Source organism: Leptinotarsa decemlineata, unplaced genomic scaffold (genome assembly GCF_025532065.1).
Source record: "Leptinotarsa decemlineata unplaced genomic scaffold, Ldec_3_MD MMD2_P_RNA_scaffold_2, whole genome shotgun sequence".
NCBI lineage: Eukaryota > Metazoa > Arthropoda > Insecta > Coleoptera > Chrysomelidae > Leptinotarsa > Leptinotarsa decemlineata.
Window position 1 is genome coordinate 14,419,115 of NW_027412529.1, and position 20,829 is coordinate 14,439,943.

At 34.5% G+C, this 20,829-nt stretch overlaps 1 protein-coding gene across 5 annotated transcripts in view; it reads right to left on the reverse strand.

The window, feature by feature from the left end:
- The window catches only part of LOC111508803 (cytochrome b5 reductase 4), a 314,862-nt gene that overhangs the window by 162,003 nt on the left and 132,030 nt on the right, over positions 1 to 20,829 (reverse strand). The window lies entirely within an intron of this gene.

Sequence of the window (20,829 nt, forward strand, 5' to 3'; positions counted from 1 at the left end):
TCGATGTCATGACTAGATTCATCTCGTTTGTGACATAAAATCGTAATTAAATGAATGAATTGGGTGCTTTATCTTATGATGTTATTCAAATTGGTGCTGAAGAGAAAATAAAGCAAACTAAACAGTGAAACGTGTTTTTGTATAACTCAGTGTTCATATAGAAGTATCTATTTCGAGAGGGTTTTTTCTTTCAGTTTGTGTCTAAGAATTTCTTCTTTTCATGATCTGCACATCTTGTATACGAGTGATTTACTTGAATTGATTGCTTCCTTTCTTTCTTTGGAAAATTCCCTCATTTTTTTGTATGAAGATGGAGAAGTAGAAAGCCAGAACCTTTCCCAAGAATACTAGAACTTCTAAGTATATCTCTGACAACTCTCAACACTTTCCACAACATTTTCCTGTTTATAGGCTGGTCACTGGTCACGGTCCCTTTCAGAAGAAAAAGATATGATACCTGGAAAAACTTGCCTGATAGTTGAAAGTAACGGGTAGCTTTGAAACATGGTGGATAAGCTAATTAAGGGAAAAAAATCAGAGAGTGCCTTATTAATTCCTAAACTTTTCAGAAAAAAAGAGGCTCAAAATTAATAGCTCTTTCATACGAACCAAAATACACCAACGGATTTTGAAAAATTAAATATGAAATGTGCTTTCAAAACTGCTCGCATACTTCAAAAAATGTTAGGCAGCTCGAAAGACAAGACGATGAAAAATAGAACCTCTGGAATTCAAGAAATGAGCTGTGAGCATCGAGATTGAAAATATTATAGTCAAACTGAATGAACAATAATAGTTCGCTACAAAGAACATGTTTCAAATATTCGATTTCATAGTCCGTAGAAGTTCAGTGTTGATCAACATGCTATAGAGAATGGCCAGAGAATAAGCGAGAAATGCCTAAAATTGTTGAAAAAGGTACATGACGACAAGCTTTTAGATGCTTTCGGAAGTTCAGAAATCGAATGGTGTGGAATGAGCTCATTGAAAATAAGTAAAGATTAAAATATTCATTCAACAAACAAATAAAGATGTAACCGCATATCGATATCTATCATTTCTATCGAAAGTGCACATTTTTTCCTGACAACAATTTCCCAGTTCTATGAAAACATTTCCAAAGCACTTTTTTACGTAGAATTCAATGGTGTGGAAAACATTTTTCTAATTATAAATCAATAGTTATTGATGAGAAACTATTTTTTTAACGAAATACCCTTTATATTTCCTGCATATTTCAATATAGTTCAAAATTAGCACACTTGATGTTTTGCTAAAGATATCTTTGAAATACGGAGCCTTCATGTTTTTTCATGTAGACTTTGAAACGCACACTTTGTTCAAGTAGACTTTGGATAATACGGCGACAAAACAGAAAGGAATTGTTTAGTAGTAGCCATCAAATGTTGAGAATGCTTTTCACAGCAGTAATTGAAACGCATAGTTTCAATAAACATTATAACAATTCATATTATATTTACTATTATTGAATGAAACTTCAACAAATAATAATGATGAAGTACAAGCAATGAAATATTTTTCTTCGAAGGAGTTCAAAATGTCTACCAGCTACTCTTACACACAAGCAATAACTTTTCTGAACTTTTTTTGCCGAAATAATCAGTTCCATAAGAGTAAGAGAAGCAAAACTGGTGAAAGTTTTCGAGAAATATCCATCGACGGTCACTTTCAGGAAGCTGAAGAGCCATACACAAAAATGATCCGAAAATCCATAGCATCTTATTTTGACCAACAAACCCTCACACGATCAAAGGCCTCAGAAATGTAAAGCGGAACAGCTCTTGACTCTCCATATTTTTCGATTGCGTTCTTTCAAATATGCTGATTTTTGTTTCCGAAAACCGTATTGATGATCGCTCAAGATATTGTAGCCTTACAAATATTCGAGGATATGGTGGTTTACGGCTTTCTCCATGATTTTTGATATCACTGACAGCAAAGCGACTGATCTATAATTATTTGTAAGGGTTTTCTTGACCTTTTTGAGCAAGAAATTTTTGACAGGAAAAAAGTTACAGCAAAAATACATATTTTCGAAAAGCATGCTGTAACTCAGAATATCATCGCATCTGATATCGATATGCGGTTTTCAACATTGGGTTTATCATCAAATTTGACCCTCAGACACAGTTTTCATCTATATAGTTTGAAAACAGAAGTTTCCCTTTGAAAGTGTCCAGTTTGGCCCACTCTGTACAATTCTCTGAATCTTGTAATCCTGTCATGTGAATCAGAGCCTCTCAATAATTTTGTTACTAGATAAACAGGAATATTATATTTATCATATTTCGAAATTTTATATATCAAACCTGACATATGCATCACAAATCTGGATTAATTAGGATCACAGGATACCTACTACGAGTTTCGAAAACTCCTAAAGTTGTAGGAGTATTTTAATCAGGAGTTCAGAATTTTCTGTAGGCTCTGCTTATCTCTATCAGCTCCAGCGAGTAGATAATATCACAGTAAGCAACACTTGATGAAATCAAGTCACATGGTTTAGTTTCGATTCAGTTAATAATTATTCACGCATGGAGCAATACTTATGTTTCTTTTGAAATGATGTAATTCTTGAAATATTCTTGGACCTCCCATTTTTATTCGATTTATTGAGTTGTTTCAGAAGTATTGTACGTTTTATTGTCATTTGTTTTTATAGTTCCATATCTGAATGAATAATTATTCTACTGTGTCGTCGTATAAATTGATCGATAGAGAATTTTGTACTCTTCAATTAATATCATTCTGTTTTTTTCAAATTTTAATTTTTTACCTCTTTTCAGCTAATTACTGTATTATGATGTTTAATGATTTTCGATCAATTTTACTCTACCAATTCAAATTGAATCGAAGCGCTGCCGAAACAGCCCGAAAAAATGAGTAGGCATTTGGCGATAATAGTGTTAATGAAAGCACTGTTCGAAGTTGGTTTGTGGAATTTCGTTCCGAAAATTTTAGCATCGACAATGAACCCCGGAAGGTTAGACCTACAGTAAACCAGGACGAAGATTTGAAGAACCTGGGTAGAACTGGGCGGCTCCCATGCGATTTTCGGGGGTGCCCACGATTTAAACGATCGACAAAAATTGTCACGTTTTGAGGTCTGTTCTTCTTTGCTTTTGCGCAACCAAAACGATCTTTTTTGGAACAGATCATTACGGTTGATGAAAAGTGGTTCCTCTACAACAGGAGATGTTCAGGACAGTGGTTGGACAGCGATAAGCCACCCAGTTAGGTACTACCAAAAGACTGAAACCCACCAAAAAAAGATCTTGGTTACTGTACGGTGGCCAGCGCTGTTGTGAGTCTCTGTAACTTTCTGCAACCAAATCATCAGAGCAGAGTTCTATTGTGAGGTAATCAACAAAATGTACTGAAAATTGCGTCATCAGCAGCCGGTACTGTTCAACAGAAGAGGTCCGATCCTTCTCCACGAAAAGTTCCGTATGCACATTTCACAAATTACCATAATAATACTAGTCATTTATTTCCTTAAGACAGTTACAAACCATATGGAAAAAGTCACTAAGAAATTAATTTCACCGCAAATTGCCACGACAAATATTCATCCAATTTATAAAAACACTGTTCTGTCAAAAAAGATTGTAAATTATATTTGAATGATTGTTTTGTCATGCAGTTTCTCACATTTGAAGGAAGAGCATTGTATATTCTAGGAGCCATATGACTGAGAGATTGGTGAGTTATTTTGAATTTTCCGAAAGGAATTGAAAAATCATTCTTTTGTCTTGTATTGAAACTACGATTTTGTTTATTCCTCACATAAATTTCATCATTATTGTCGAATACAACTCTGACATGACTAGACATGGTAATGTTAATATTTTCAGTCTCTTGAATATATCTTCGCATGAATCAGTCTGTGAAAGCCCCGTCATTGATCGTAAAATTCGTTTTTGTTTCACGAAGATATCTTTTGCTAGGGTAGATAAACCCCAAAATATCACACCATATCGTAGCCTACTTTCAACTTGTGCATAGTAGAACTGTATCAATTGATCAATATTGAGTACATGGCGCAAATTTCTCAATTGAAAGGCAATAGAATTCAACTTTGAGATTAGGTAATGGTGTGCCTTCCAATTGAGATTTTTATCTATTCGTAATCCTAAGAAAATTGTTGTATCCGAACTAGTTGAGATCGATGGACTCTATTCGTTTGATTGGAATGACAACTCATTACATTTTTTTGGATATGGTGAAACCTCAGGGCAGTATTTAAAAACAAGTAACTTGCTGAAAACCATATTCAAGGAAGTCAACACTTGATTGTATTTATCACGCAAGGAAGGGTCCATTTTTTCAGATATGATTTCATCAGTGTACATTGTGAAGGATGCAGGTACAGAAAATTTATCCAAGTCATTAATATAGAACAGGAACAGAATTGGCCCCTATATGGACCCCTGAGGGACACCAATGTCTGTTTCAGTTTGCTGTGAGAAATGAGTGTTGATGGCTACATATTGTGTACCTTTGAGTATAAATGATTTTATCCAATCTAGAGGACATCCTCTAATACCATACTTATACAGTTTTTCCAGTAGTAATAGTAGTAGTAGTAGTACCATCCAAAAATTAGACAAATCAAGCGTTGAGGTTTTGCCTCACCCTGCATATTTCCCTGACCTCTCGCCAACCGGCAACCTTCTTTTTAAGCACTTCGATAACATTCTCACTGATAGAACCTTCCTCAATCAGGACCGAATCCCGAGTACACAATTTTTATGCTGACGGAATCAATCGACTTATGTTACGTTGGCAAAAGTGCACCAATTCGAATGACGCTCATTTCGATTAAATTTACTGAGTATTCAATGAGATATTACATTTTAATCAAGATTCATGAAAGCGGACAAAACTTTTGAAACAACCTAATAATAAAATACCAAGTAACTTTAATATGTAACTTTTATAATAATATAACTTAACAACTCTCTAATATTTCCAGAGAGGGTTTCTTACATGATACTATCTCCAGAAATTGGAAATTGAAAGAAACTTGTCCACATATATTTTTTCTTTCGCGGTGTCTATTAATTCCAAATAGGATATGATCTCTTGCAAGATATAATAAAAATGTTAAATATTCAACGAAAGTCATTTTTTTGTGGAGGAAAATCAGTTTTTTATCGACCTTTTCTGGGTATTTGTTACCTTCCATAATCTGAAAAATATAAAATTTAAATGATGAACTTTATACAAGTATAAAAGGGCAAACATTTCAGTTTACCCCGATAAGTTACTGCGTAAAATCAAAGTATTTTTCACAAAAAAAAACTTTTATTTATCAGTAACTTGTCGTATTTAACAATTTTGCCTATCAAAAAAATCGTTAAGAAATAATACAATACTTTTTTTAACTTTTCGGAAATGGACAAAAAAATTCTAATATATTGGCAGTTATTCTTCTTTACTTCTTCGACATCTGTCGAAGAAGTGAAGAAATGAATAATAAGAAAGGAATAACTGCCAATATATTAGAATTTTTTTGTCCATTTCTGAAGACGGATGCAGATTTTGGCCTCCGAAACGTTAAGATAAGTATTGTATTATTTCTTAACAATTTTTTTGATAGGCGAAATTGTTAAATACGACAAGTTACTGATGAACAGAAGATTTTTCTTTGCGAAAAATACTTTGATTTTACGCAGTAACTTATCGGGGTAAACTAACAAGTTTGCCCTTCTACACTTGTATAAAGTTCTCCATTATAATTTTTATATTTTTCAGATTGTGGAAGATTACAAATACCCAAAAAAGGTCGATTCTTGCCGGCAAGAATACAATTGTTTTTTTTTAATTGATCCTGTTACCCAGCCAACCCCTTTTTCCGTATAAAAAAATACTAATTGGTGTACATGGAAAAAATGAGCTGAGAAACTTCTGAGAAAAGTAGTTGAATATTCAAAAAAACAATTATGAAAATTCGGTATGTACGAAGATACTGCTTCGGTTACGTTTCAGGAAATTTTTCTACATTTTTCAGTTACTCAATATGAGTTTTAAATTGGAAAATATTAAATCTGTTTATACGATGAAGCCAAAATTACCTCATTTTCATATCTACCGATTGTTTTGTATATTTTTCAAAGATCTTAGTGTGTAGTTTTTTTACTGATTTACCCTCGTAATTGACCATCTTTATTGAATACCATGGGAAGTTTGAACCGTCAAAAATTACCTGTTTCATGACTTTTCAAGATTTTCAACTTCTACGTGCGTTCAGCCCCATATCTAAATTTCACTCATTGTTTTGTAATCCTTTTACATCAATATATTAAACTGGTGATACAATCTTCATCAGAACTACTCGAATCGATGAGACGTCCTGTAGCGAGGGGAATTATAAAACAATTTCATAACAGCGTTTCCCGGATGAGGTTAACGAGATAAATCATAATCACAACATGAATATTTCAATAACACTCTCGACAGGAAATTTCAGTGATGAAGGTATTAGTTCTAAATTAGTCATCGTCCAATAAAGTGATCGAGTAATTCGAAATTGCTTCAGTCTTATATACCTAATCCCTTAGATTTTGTTCACTGATTCAGGAAGAATGAGTTCTGATTTTATTTGTTTTACATCGAAGACTTCGAAACCAGGAATTGTAGAAAAAAATAGTAGTTTATTCAACTTCTCAGGAAGTTGATTCCACATAAACGCAGTCTCCTTAGGAAGGAGTTCTTAAACAGTGAAGCTCGAGGTGTACTCAGTTGAACCTCAAAACGATGAGCAGCCACAGTCCGTCGCGTATTTCTGATATGTACCGCTCTTGGTGGATTCAAATGTACCAAGTCCCTTGAACACCTCCATTGGAAGTATCTATTGAAGAAAGACAAATCCCCAACCTTTCCTCAATGTTTCAGACTGTTAAGGTTGCAAGTGATGTTCTCGTCTCCAATCAGGCGAATGGTTTTTTCTGGATGGAATGCAGCAGCTTCAGGGTATGCTTAGGAGCGGAGCTCCATATGATCTGAGCTTAATAAAGCATCAAAAGTTGCTGAGAAGTGTACGGTTTTCAGATTCGCAACATTATTTCAAGCTTTTGAGAATCAGCATTTGCAATTCCAGCAAGATATGTTGGTGTCCATTTTAACCCCAAGAATGATCAAGAAATCAATTTATTAAAAATTTAGTTTGAAAAGTAAACCAAAAACTGCATTTATAATTCACTCTTGTGTGGAAAGAAAGTGAGACGTGTAGACCTTTGTAAGTGCTTGAGAAAAATATTCACGATCGAAACAGTCAGGACACATCAGGGTCCATCGAATGAAACGTAAAAAGATGAAAACAGTCGCCAATGAACCGCTTTTCAAGAGAAGTTAGCTAAAAGGACGCATTGTGATGATGATACTATACCATAATATCAGGGTGGAATAAGGTGTTCGAAGGCTAAGCTATTGAATATGTACCCCATTGATCACCGATTCTGATCCGATTATCCTCAACCGAGGATTTCATTTCTCGATTGAACTGCAAATGTAATATGTAATTTACGTATGCTTTTCTCTAAGCAAGTGTCTAATGTGGGTTTCTCTGAAAGCAATCCTTGCGAAATGTGATCGGGTCCATCGGTTCTCTATGCTGTGAATCGTACTTGAAAAGACATCTATGATATGATGACAATTGGTTAACGAAACATTCATTTCGAATCCTTTTTTTTTTATAACAAATGTAAAGTGGCTAAATGGGAACAAAGTGATGTTCAATAACACCTTAGACTGAATATAACTGAGCTAATGTCAATTTTAAAATCAGATATAACCTCATGGCTTATTCGACTGAGAAACAGAACTGCTTCTGATTATTGGATTTTTAGATGATGACGAAGATAGATTTTGTATTGAGATGAGTAACTATTGAATATTTGAAAAGTTTCAAGAGAAAAATGAAACACGAGTTAATAAATAGTAGCAATTCTTGAAAGAAACACTAATTTGGAGAAATATATATCATTATTTTTCATAAAATGACTTTTTTTTCTACGCCTCTGTTAAAGTGCTCCATGAGGTTTTTATTCTCTAATTCTCTTATGAAACATTCAATATAATGTTTAATTTTTTTTCAAAAACAGCTGGTAACACCAATTTCAACTGAATAGTTTCAATTTCTTAATGGCATTTTTGGGGTCTTGATTATTAATAGCGATCCGAACCAAAATCACCAGAAGTTTAACATTGTTATTACTATTTCAGTTTACTGTGAAATGTCTAGCTGTTATGTTATCTGGACCCTTAGATGTCTTTCCTAATTAGATTTCATCTCCTGCATTCCGTTTTCTATACCAAAAACTGAAAACACTTTTCTTTTATGACCATCATAGTTGTGCTTCCTAACTCATTAAGTGTGCGGAATTCATGATATGAACTCATCTATTTGTTTTATTATGAAAATTCTGTAATTTCAGTGTATACGAAATCTTTATTTTGGAGTCTGTATGAGCAGTCCTTGTAGAAAAGAATTAAGTAGACCACAAACATAATGTTGTAGATCATGCCCTGAAGAAAATAACGCCGGCCGCCACTGGTACCATAAACCAATTGTGACGTAGCTAAGAGCGCGCAAATGTACAATATTCGCTGCCGATCCAGATGTAGCGAGAATAATGCTACCGACTTTGATGGAATTACGCATTCGGTTACGATATATAAACGCTAGCCACGAGCATATCGTGACAGTCAATTGGTACGCGGAGCGATCTAGTAAGATCTAGTAGAACGTTCGAATAATAATTGAAGTTTAAGTTAAAGTGTTTATTGTATTTGAAGTGAAATAAAGTTAAGTTTGATTATTGTTCAGTACAGTCAATTATTGGTCAACCCACGGGGAGAACGTAACAATAAGAATAGAGTATCCAGAAGGCATATTTTAACTGAAATGACGTATTTTTCACAAAATTTTCTGTTTCATATAAATTTCATTTTCGAATGGTGTTTCGCTCAAAAGTAAAATAGAACTAAAAGCAACCAAATTTTCGTTGGATTTTGGTTTACTAGATACTGGGTTTTTTCAGTACTTCTGAAGCTTTTCACATACCTCAGGGTTCAGACCGTTTGGTTTCATCGTATCCATGAAAAATTGTTGAAGAATGAATAGTGCATCAGTAGAGATAAAGTTATTTCCAGTGTCTAATTTTTGAAATCAGTAACAGTTGATTTACAGTCCTCGACGTTTCACAACAGAAGAGATGCATCTTTCAAAATCGATTGAATCCTCTCATACAAGCCATTTTGGGATTGTCTATCATGATTCAAAAAATGTATGTTATATGTTGTTTTTTGACCTTCTCCATTCATAACCAAGGTGACATGAAGTATACAAGAATGAATTTCAACGCTGATGCTGCAGAATCAACACCTGCTAATACGCAGATCTTCAAAGACGACACAAAGACTCTTAATTCTCTTTGTTTCAATTTCAGATTATGTAAACAATAATTTTCCAATAAATACCATCCTGCATGACGAAATAAGTCAGTTGTCACAGTTGTTACTGAGCTGTAACAGTTGTAATTTACTGTTGTATTTACTGTTGTATTTACTGTTAAGTTATAATTTTGTAATTGTGCAATTCAAGGGAACACAATATTGTTTTCCTTTTTTAAAACTTATATTTCCAAAGTGATATATAACATGTATAACACAGAGAAACTATCACTATCGTTTGATCAAACACTGACTCAATCATATACTAAATAACAAGTATTCTTGTTACATTAATTTTGAGGTTATTTTCAATAACAGACATCATTTGGAAAAATAATTATCACACGTACAAAAATGTGATGATTGATACTATATGATATTCAGTGATCTAAATTTGATTTCCAAAGGTTCAGTGATGTCCTAGCTTTTTCAAGGTAAATATTCAAGTGTGGTCTGGTGAACTATTACAAACTGTAATCACTAAATTCTCCAAATGATTTTAACAAACTCATCGAAATCACCGAGGAAAGTGATAATGAACTAGTTTCAATTCTAGTCGTTTCATTCAATGACTATTTGGACAGTTTGTACTTCAGATTTGATTCAGAATATCTGATAAGTCCAAAGAAACTTTGGTAATGGAATTTCAATCAGTGAATATCCTATTTGATTCAATTACTCGTCAACTGTGAAGCTTTCCCCTGAGTCAACTGCTACAATAGAACAGAGTGAAACGGAACAGTAGCAGTGATTGTGTTCTTTCCCAATGACTCCGATTATCATATCTGTCTGGGTTTGTGCTATTACATGTCTTGGAAAGTTTTTTTACCGGTTTGACTCTTCAAGATTAATATTATTCCGTCCCAGGACTAGAACATATGTCTCCGGCATCCAGGTAATGTAGGAAATGTCTGTCTACGAGCCGCACTTCCTCTCCATAATCCCCGGATTGTCTTTTTTTGGAATGTATCATTGCCCAACTTTCCATCTTGGAATTAAGATAGAAGTTTGGGCGATGATATCGATAACATGTTCATGCAGGTACTATATTATTGTGAATCATGCCCTAGAGAATATAACGTCGGCCGTCATTGGTAGCCATAAACAAATTGTGACGTCACTAAGAGCGCGCCCAGTCCAACCGAATTTTCATGAATGTTCGATATTTGCTGCTGTTCTAGATGAAGCGAGTATAATGCCAACAGCTTCCATGGAGAATCAAGAACTGTTGGCACAATCATGTCGCTGGAAGTGCAAAAGCTGCTTCTCAAAGCTTGGAACTCTGTTCCGAACCAGAAAACTGTACACACCTCAGCAACTTTTGATGCTTTTAAAGCTCAGATCAGACCTTATTTGGAGTATTGTTCTCATGTATGGGGCTCTGCCCCCAAACATTCCCTGAAGTTGCTGGATCACTTTCAGAAAAGAGCCATCCGCCTGATTGGAGACGCAACCTTGATAGCCTGGAACATCGAAGAGAGGTTGGAGATTTGTCTCTCTTCTAATAGATACTTTCACGGTAATTGTTCAAGTGACTTGGCACATTTGATTCCACCAAGAGCGATACATCAGAAATACACGACGGACTGTGGCTGCTCATCGTTTTGAGGTGCAACTCAGTACACCTCGAACTTAGTTGTTTAAGAATTCTTTCATCTGGAGAACTGCGTTTATGTGGAATAAACTTCCTGATAACGTTTTTCCGAAGGGATTCAATCTTCAGCGATACGAATCCAATGTGATTCGCTACTTTCGCACAGGCACCTGTCTAAGAGCGCCTAAAGGATTTTCCTGTAGTGCTTGCTTCCTTGCAGTGTAGTCAATTATTGGTCAACCCACGGGTGAAAATGGAACTGAATCATCATTATTGAGGGTAGTGTATTATACGAATAAAACGAGCCTTCGGTCTCCAAGGATAAGGATTTCTGAGTGCACACCTTGAGGTAATCGATCCAGATCCCAGAGGTTTCGCTCACTCTGCGACCAGGTTCTCCATGCAGCCAGCTACACCTCTTTGTTCAAATATAATGTTAGCTAAGAAAATTATTCTTGTATATAAGATGCTAGAGAATAACTTACAACACGGATTTATCAGCCTGCAATTCTTAGATGGTGATAGCAGTGATCCACGACTCGACTAACCACTGCAAGTCACAGCATTCAGGAAATGACCTCCGACTTTATGCCTCCAACTGTCAACTAAGAACTGACTTATAAAGTTCTGTTCTCGAGTAGAGACGACTGGATGCTTCAAGAAGGAAATATTAAGAGCAGATCATTGTTGGTTCACAGATGGATCAAAAACACCTTCCTGTTCTAGTGCAAGTGTTTTCAGTCACAGACCCACGACAGAGATATCAACCTGCCTAGGAACCTATGCGACTGTATTTCAAGTGAAAATTTATGCTATTGAATTGTGTGCGGAGAGATTAGAAGAATCAAACCTCATACACAAGTCAATAACAATTTTCTCGGACAGTCAAATGGCGTTGGAAGGTCTTGGCTCCTATCGAGCAACGTCTAAATTGGTAGCAAACGACTCTCCTCGATAGGAATACTTGACAGATTGTCTCTGGTCTGGTGCATACTGGCATAGAAGGCAATAAGGCTTATGACTCCCCTGCAAAGGAGGGTGCTGCAAGCAGCTTCATCGGACCAGAACCTGTCATTAGCATTGCCTTAGGCTATGCCAAACAAAGATTGAACACCTGGAATGCAAAAAGATTTATGGACTTCTGGTAGAATCTTCCAGGATTGGCTCACTCCAAGGTGTTCATTCACTCTTCGAAGCCTAATACCAAGCAGTTGTTGAACTAGAGTAGGGATGAACTACGATGTCTAACAGGCCTTCTTACAGTTCACTGTCATTTGAATCATCATATGCAGTGACTCAGACTGTCGGAAGACAATGTGTGTCGCCTCTGTTTGGAAAATGATGAAACAGCAGAGCACATACTTTGGGTTGGGTTTATTTGGTCGAGTGTGAATAGGTGTGAGCCACAATAAACCCTTGCGGGTTGCGGTGGAGAGTCGAATAGACTCACTCACTTTGGACCTAACCCAACCTAACTTCCAAGGATAAGGATTTCTGAGTGCACCGGAAAGTGGTGGATGGAAATGAAGTCAATGGAATCGTCCCTTCAGAGGCTGCGAAATTGTATCCAATCCCTTGAGGTGATCGATCCAGATCCCAGAGGTTAGGCTCACTCTGCGACCAGGTTCTCCAAGCAGCCAGCTACACCTCTCTGTTCAAATATAGTGTTAGCTGCGAAAACTATTCTTGTATATAAGATGCTGAAGAATAATTTATAACACGGATTTATTAGCCTGCAATTCTTAGCTGGTGATAGTAGTGGTTCCTTGGCAAACCAATCCGAAATATGATGTACCCCATCTAGTCAATAACTGAAAGTTCTGACCAAATAGTTTTGAGTAATAGAAATATTTGATTTTCAGGAGTTGGAAGACTCCAAAAATCTTTTTCTACAGCAATAAGCTGTCGCTTTCTTATGAACAAAATTCCTTGGAAGTCTTGAATTGTGTGAGCTGAAGATCAACGAGATCATAGCTATTAACGTGAGATTCCAAAAAAATCTCGATATTTCATCCGTTATATATTATTATTCTCATCGATGTTGATCCCACTCAGAGCCGGAAACCCCCACAACAAATATCGTCTTGTTTTGATGATCGAGAAGAACAGACACTTCAAAAGAGATTCAGTCAGTTTTCCTGCAACTGCAACTTCAATTTTAACATATTTTTTTGAACGTTTAATCAATTGGGTATTCAACAATCCTGTCAAATGCAACATCTTTCATCAAGAAACTCGAATTCTCTGGAGAGTTAACAGTAGCTTCTGTCTGGTTGAAAATACTGCTGCGGCTTCCGTATTATTTGCATGGTCTCGCAAATTTAATATCGTTCTCGTTCGAAAAGAAAGAGCACGAACAAAGGCATTTTATTCCGATTCACTTTTATTTTTCGCTCGTTAAAATCATTTGCTGACTGAATCTATGTGCATCTCATTTTGAAATGGAAATAAATGGATGAGGTTATATTATATTCTTTATACCCTATATTTATGTTCGCAATTAAAATAATTTGTCTTTAATCATTGATCGTTACTGGGAAATGAGAAATGTTATATTTCATATTACAGGTTCGAATAAATGAATCCAACAGAATAAAAATTAACGTGAAATGTTGAAAAAAAGTTTGGTATTGGTCAATATATTTTCTTCTACAAGTGAAATAGTTGAATCAACAAACTTTTTTTTTGAAAATCCTCAAAAATATCTTCGACATTCATATTATATTTTTTGAAATCAAGAACCTTTTGATTTCAAAATTATTCAGTATACTTTTTAAACAATATGCAAGAGATTTGAATAAAGAAATCAGTTGTGTGTGGCTTCTTTTCAAAAATATACAATTTTTGCAGTTATTTTTGATAGTTGTAATGATGATGGAACTGAAGCGTCTGTGAGAAAACGTAGATAAAATATACTTCAATCGATTATTCATTCGAAGAAAACATACCTCTAAACACAATTTAAAAAAAGTTTTCAGAAAACAGTAAAAATTGAAATTGGTTTATTAGTATCCTCTGCAAAAAAGTGGTCGGAAAATTGAAAGATACAAGCACCTCGATTTGAAATTAATACTGAAAAAATAATGACGGAACGAAAGCAAAAATAAAAAAAACATATTTTCGCAAAATATTATTCATGTCGGTAGTGAAAAAACTACATACGATATATGACACATAAAACAAGTTATTATTTATCTTACATTGAATATGAAATCAAATAGATGTTATCCGAATAAAGGCCGAAAAAACGAATAAATCTGCACCACCACCACCTATTTTATGATATGAAATAATTCGCAGATGCAGATTTTTGACGTAACAAAACATACACCTGGTATACTTTTTCGTTACACTTTATTTTGATAATCTATTGTTATTAATTCATCATTGTGAGTGATCAGCCACTTTCCATTATGCTCACTAGGACTGAAATGTATATATTCAATATGTGTGATTGGTGACTTGATAAGTTTAACAACCCCTATAATCTTCGGTGTTGAATTTTAATGCTGGCACCCTGTTTCGTTCAACTACCTGTTCTTACATCTTACCTAAAACTCCCGATATAACCCAGTTTTCAAAGTTTTATACTTGATAATGGGGTTAAACCCGAAACCGGTCGTATTAAAATAATTAACTAGTGGTAATTAGATAAAAGTGTTTTTATTCATTTCATTAAAGTATAAATTTCAATTTGCACAAGTGATATAATTATATCGAAAGGGGTATATTTTTTGGAGAGATTGATTTTAGTGAAAGAAAGATTTTAGTTTGAATTGAAGGGGTTATATTTTTAGGAGTGATTAATTTTTGGGAAAGAAAGTTTTTGGCTTTCTACTACTCCATCTTGATACAAAAAAAGATGAGGGAATCTTCCAAAGAGAGGAAGGAAGTAATCAATTTGAAAATAAGTAACTCTATTCATGGATGTGTAGATCATGCAAAGAAGTAACTTTCAGACACAAACTGAAAGAAAGTCCTGAAACAGCTACTTTCATATGAATATTGAATTACACGAAAGAAAAAAAATTCTTTCGAAACAAATAATTTCATATGAACACTGAATTATACAGAAGATACTTTTCTCTACTCAGTTTGTATTTCAAACATTCGTTGTGGATTAAAATCAGATATCATTCACATGAGTTCTACTTTAAATGAATGGTAACAGATTGCACTTACATGGAACATTCCGTGACATTAAAAATCGTAATTCATGAATTCATGAATGGTACTGAAGAGCCTTAGGGCAAGTGTCTTACGGCGAAACATCGATGTATACCAGTGAGGATGACAGTGTTCCATGTAAGTGCAATTTGTTACCATTTATTTAAAGTAGAACTCATGTGAATGATATCTGATTTTAATCCACAACGAATGTTTGAAATACAAACTGAGTAGAGAAAAGTATCTTCTGTATAATTCAGTGTTCATATAGAAGTATTTGTTTTTCAGGAGGACTTTCTTTCAATTTGTGTCTGAAAATTACTTCTTTGCATGATCTACACATCCATGTATAGAGTTACTTATTCTCAAATTGATTACTTCCTTCCTTTCTTTGGAAGATTCCCTCATCTTTTTTTGTATCAAGATGGAGTAGTAGAAAGCCAAAAACTTTCTTTCCCAAAAGATTTTAGCTTTCTACTCATCAGTTTTCATACATAAAATATGGGAATATTCCAAAGAAAGAAAGGAAAAATCAATTTCAAAAATGTTATTCTATACAAAGATGTGTAGATCATGCAAAGAGTAACTTTAAGACACACAGTGAAACAGAAGCTCTCTCGAAACAGCTTCTTTCTTATAAACATCTTCCAAAGAATATTACTGGAGTTTTTTCCCCAACACCAAATCGTTATTTTTAACACCTCGACACGTGTTTCGATCACCAAGTGATCATCTTCAAAGAGGAAGATTACCTTTATAGCATAATTTACCTTTATAGCATAAATAGGATTAGCTCGCACTAGTCCTTAGTTTTAATCTTCCTTTTTGAAGATGATCACTTGGTGATCGAAACACGTGTCGAGGTGTTGAAAATAACGATTTGGTGTTGGGAGAAAACTCCAGTAATATTCATTACTACACCAAAGGTTCCAAACAGTGCATCATAAGTATCTTCCAAAGAAAGGAAAAAAACAATCAATTTCAAGAATTGAATAGAACTGGGCGATACTTGATGAAAATCCATATTAAAAAACTAATTATGCAAGAAAGGGTAGATAATATAAAAGTATTTATTTCGAAAGTTTTTTTTTCGTGTAATTCAATGTTTTTATGAAAGTAGCTGTTTCGAAAGGTATTTTCTTCCAGTTTGTGTTTGAAAGTTATTTCTTTGCATGATCCATATATAGGGTTAACTTTTTAAAATTCATTGCTTCCATTGTATCAGATATTTTTTTGTATACGAATAGAAAAGTAGACAGCCAAAATCTTTATTTTCCAAAAATTATTTTTTTCAAAAAATATACCTCTTTCAATTTGAACAAGATTCCTATGACTGGGATTTAACCGAATAAGCGAATAAATTACGTTTTATCATCGATTACATGAGTAGATTGAACTTATTCATGACATCAAGTCGTAATCTTATGAATGAATTGAGTGCTTCTTCGTATGCTGTTATCTAGATTTGGTGTTGGAAAGGCGATGAGGCCAGTGTTTTATGCCGAAATATCGGATGTCTACCAGTGAGTATGATAGTGTTACATATAAGTGAAATTTCACCTCTTTTATTTACTATATTCTGTAGCAATCCTTTGAACCCACTCATCAGAGGTGCTAGGCTGAACCACTGAATTAGTGTTTGCTGAAATATTGACTTTTAATTCGACATACAGCTGAATTACACACGAACACTTTTTTCTATCCGTTATGAAATTGAATCAGATAATTTCATAACGGATAGAAAAAAGTGTTCATGTGTAATTCAGCTGTATGTCGAATTGAAAGTCAAAATTTCAGCAAACTCTCATTCAGTGGTTCAGCCTAGCACCTCTGATGAGTGGGTCGAAATAGCGTAGTCTGGTGTTAAATCACAAGTCCATCTAGAAATTTGATCATATCTAAATGACATTTGATGGTGTATTGAGTTTAAACTAGACCTCGTTTGGAATAGTGCACACATGCAAGACAACCAAAGTTAAAGTTTGTCTAAACTTAAGGTTTCATATCTTTTCTATAGATACTGTCACTATAAAAATGACGGTATATATCAGAAGTACCACGACAGCAAACTGAAGCTGTTCATCGCTACCAAATTCAACTCAATAGTCCACGAACTATACTTTTCAGGAATTATTAGCAATTATCATAATAACAAAGTGAAACTTAGTGTCCAGAAAATTTAGATAACAGTTCACTTCAAGATAAGGACAGCACCAAATGCAGAAATCTGAGTTCATCATTTCAATAGTCTTGTATGAGTTTATAACAGTATTAGTAAGACCAGAAGTGACCTACAAGTGTAAAAAAGTTATCATTTTTCCATTTGCGGTTAGGAACGCGCTCCTAACCTTATTCCCATTTCATAAATCGACTACCAATTATCAAATAACTGGTTTTGGTCTCAAGTTGTTCCGAAAAAGTCGGAAAATTTTGTGGTTTGTTGGCGCAAGCCTTTTGAAGCTGCAAAGTTGGTACTTGGTACTGGTTTTAATAATATATCAAAAATCAAAAGTACCCGTTAGTTTTGCAATTTCAACGATATTCTCTTATTTGTAAAAACCCATCTTTTGAATTCATGAGAATATTGAAAGATCCGTCACGAAATGGTTAATATTTATGTAGAGTTATCGAAGACTTCAAGTAGTAATGATGCATTGAATATTTATGGAAGACTAGTTGCCCGCGGCTTCGCTCGAGTATAATTTGATTTGTCACATTAGGTTTTGTGACTAATAGTTACAATATTTTTTATCAACCCAAAACTTCAGGTTTCCAACTTCAAAACTGACGAAATTCAATACAATCTTTGAACCCCTATCAAACCCTTGGGGTGCAAATTTGTTATTCCTTTCTTGATGCTAATTCACGCTATACAAAGAACCTACCTGCATATGTTAAGATTCTAGGTTCAGTAGCTTCGGTTGTACGTTAATATAAGAGCGGACAACAGCTAGTAATTTATATTTTTACTTCAAAAATTCAGTAACTAAAGAAATATGCAAACTGCAAGTAAAGAATAGCTTCGAGAATCTAATTATGTTACTTATAAATGAATTCGCAAAACTAACACAACCGTCAACGACGTCTGCCCGCGTTTGGGTCGCATTCTCAGCGATGGCGCATCATTGCTTAGACCGCCCCTCTACCCCGCGTATTGGGGCAAAGTTGCGCATTTACTTGACTAACAATATGCCGTTGAGAAAGTTCTGAAATTCCAAGTGTACCCGGAGTTATCCGAAAATAAACAGAAATTTCGGAAAATGGTTTCAACATAATGGTGTTTTAACCATGATCATCTTTATTTTTTCTTATGAGCGCTATATTGGATACTTTCTGTTTTGAATAGAACCAGATTTTACTTTTTCAATGATGTATGATAAGTAATCATTCTTTTTCGAAAAATTGGAGATATTGAAAAAAAAAATTCTTATCATAATAAGCTTTGACTATGATGTTTCTAAATTCGACTTTCAATTCATTACACTCAATAACATTTTGTTATTGTACAAGTCATTGAATTTTTGGCGAAAAATGGCTTTCACGAATGAAGATAAAAGAGATATGATACAAATTTATTACAAATACGATAGAAACAGTGTTGAGACATTAGAAATATATTTAAACTTGTACCCCGAAAGACGACAACCACGTAGAACTATGTTCAAGTTATTTAATCAGAATCTCACCGAGTTTTGTTCATTTGAAACGCCGAGGAAAAATACGGAGACAGAATGGACCAGGAAACTGAAGAAAATTTGTTAAATGAGGTATGTATGAGATAAGTTTGACATTGTCTTTTTCAATAAAAATGAATAACTCTAAATCTACACGTCACGGGGAAATCTACACGTCAAATTTCCTCCAAAATGAATATTTGTCATACAAGTGCTTGAAGAAAGCGGTTTAAAATGTTACAGAATGCACATATCTCAAAAATTGCATCGAGGTGATCCCGACAGGCGATTAGAATTTTGTAATTGGCTAATAAGAAGACCTGATTTTCCTGTTTTACTGAAAAATTCAATTTGGACAGATGAAACCACTTTCACGAATTCTGGGATATTCAACCGAAATAACGAACACATTCGGAACCCCAGGCAGTTCCGAGAAATTTGACCTCAAATGCGATTTAGTATTAACGTATGGGCAGGAATTTACAAAGATAGAATTTTGGGTCCTCATTTATTTGACGGATATCTGAATGGAGAAACCTATAACCAGTTTTTTATATCGATTTCAGAAGACTATTTCGATGATCTACCTTTGGCTAACTATAACATCTGGTATCAACATGATGGTGCTCCACCGCACACTACTACCAGACGAGTATCTAATTACCTAACTGAAAGATTTGGTGAGAAATGGATAGGGAATAATAGGCTGGTGAGGTGGCCAGCAAGGTCTCCAGACTTAAGTGTTATTGATACATTCTTATGGGGTGCATAGAAAAATAGAGGTTATGGTCAGAAAAAATATCAAAATATTGAGGACCTTCAACACACCATTGCTAAAGAGTTTGGAACATTGAGAAGGAGGGAAAGTAATCGTGAAGTGAATAATATTCGAAGAAGGGCACAGTTATCTTATCATGAACAAGGCCAGCATTTTGAGCATTTGCTATGATTTACTTTTGTCTTTATATTTTAGTTAATTATTGTTATTTGTTCAAGACACAATGTCTAGTTTACCTCATTTATCAAATTTTGATTGTTGATTCTCTCTCCGCATTGTTTCTCGGCTTTTCAAATGAACCAAACCCGGTGAGATTTTGATCCAATAACTTCAACATAGTTCAAGTTATTGGACTTTTTTCTACATTCGTGAAAGCCACTTTTCGCCAAAAATTCAATGAGTTGTACAATAACTAAATGTCATTGAGTGTAACAAATTGAAAGTCAAATTTAGAAACATCAAAGTCAAATCCTATTACGAAAAGAATTATTTTTTTCCAATATTTCCAATTTTTCGAAAAAGAATGATAACTTATGATACATCATTGAAAAGGTGAAATCTGGTTCTATTCAAAACAGAAACAATCCAATGTAGCGCCCATAAGAAAAAATAAAGTTGATGATGGTGGCCGGAAGATGAAACGTCGGATAGCAAATTAGAAAACACCATTGTGTAGCAGGGAAACAGTGGCAATGTGAGAGTGCAATTTATTTTCTAATCTTTCGAAAAACAAAGCCATTTTCCGAAATATTTGTTTTTTCCGGATATCTCCGGATATACTCGGAATTTTGGAAATTTCGTAACGGCATATTGTTAGTCAGGTAAATACGCAACTTTGCCCCAATTTAACCATCTTCGTTTCTTTCATAGTTTCCGAGATCCCAATGGTGAGGATCGAATTTGACACACCCTGTATAACTCCAACGGTATAGGCAGCGCACACCAAAATAGCTTTCAGAAACCAAGAATTTTTCCGACTTGTTCAATACTTATCGTTATATTATGACCAAAATCACACAAAACCTTTGTAAATTGTAGCTCTATATGTTATTCTGTATTTATGTAAAGTTTCATCTAAATCCGTTCAGTCGTTTAGGCGTGAAAGAGTCACAAACATACATACATAGATACATCCATCC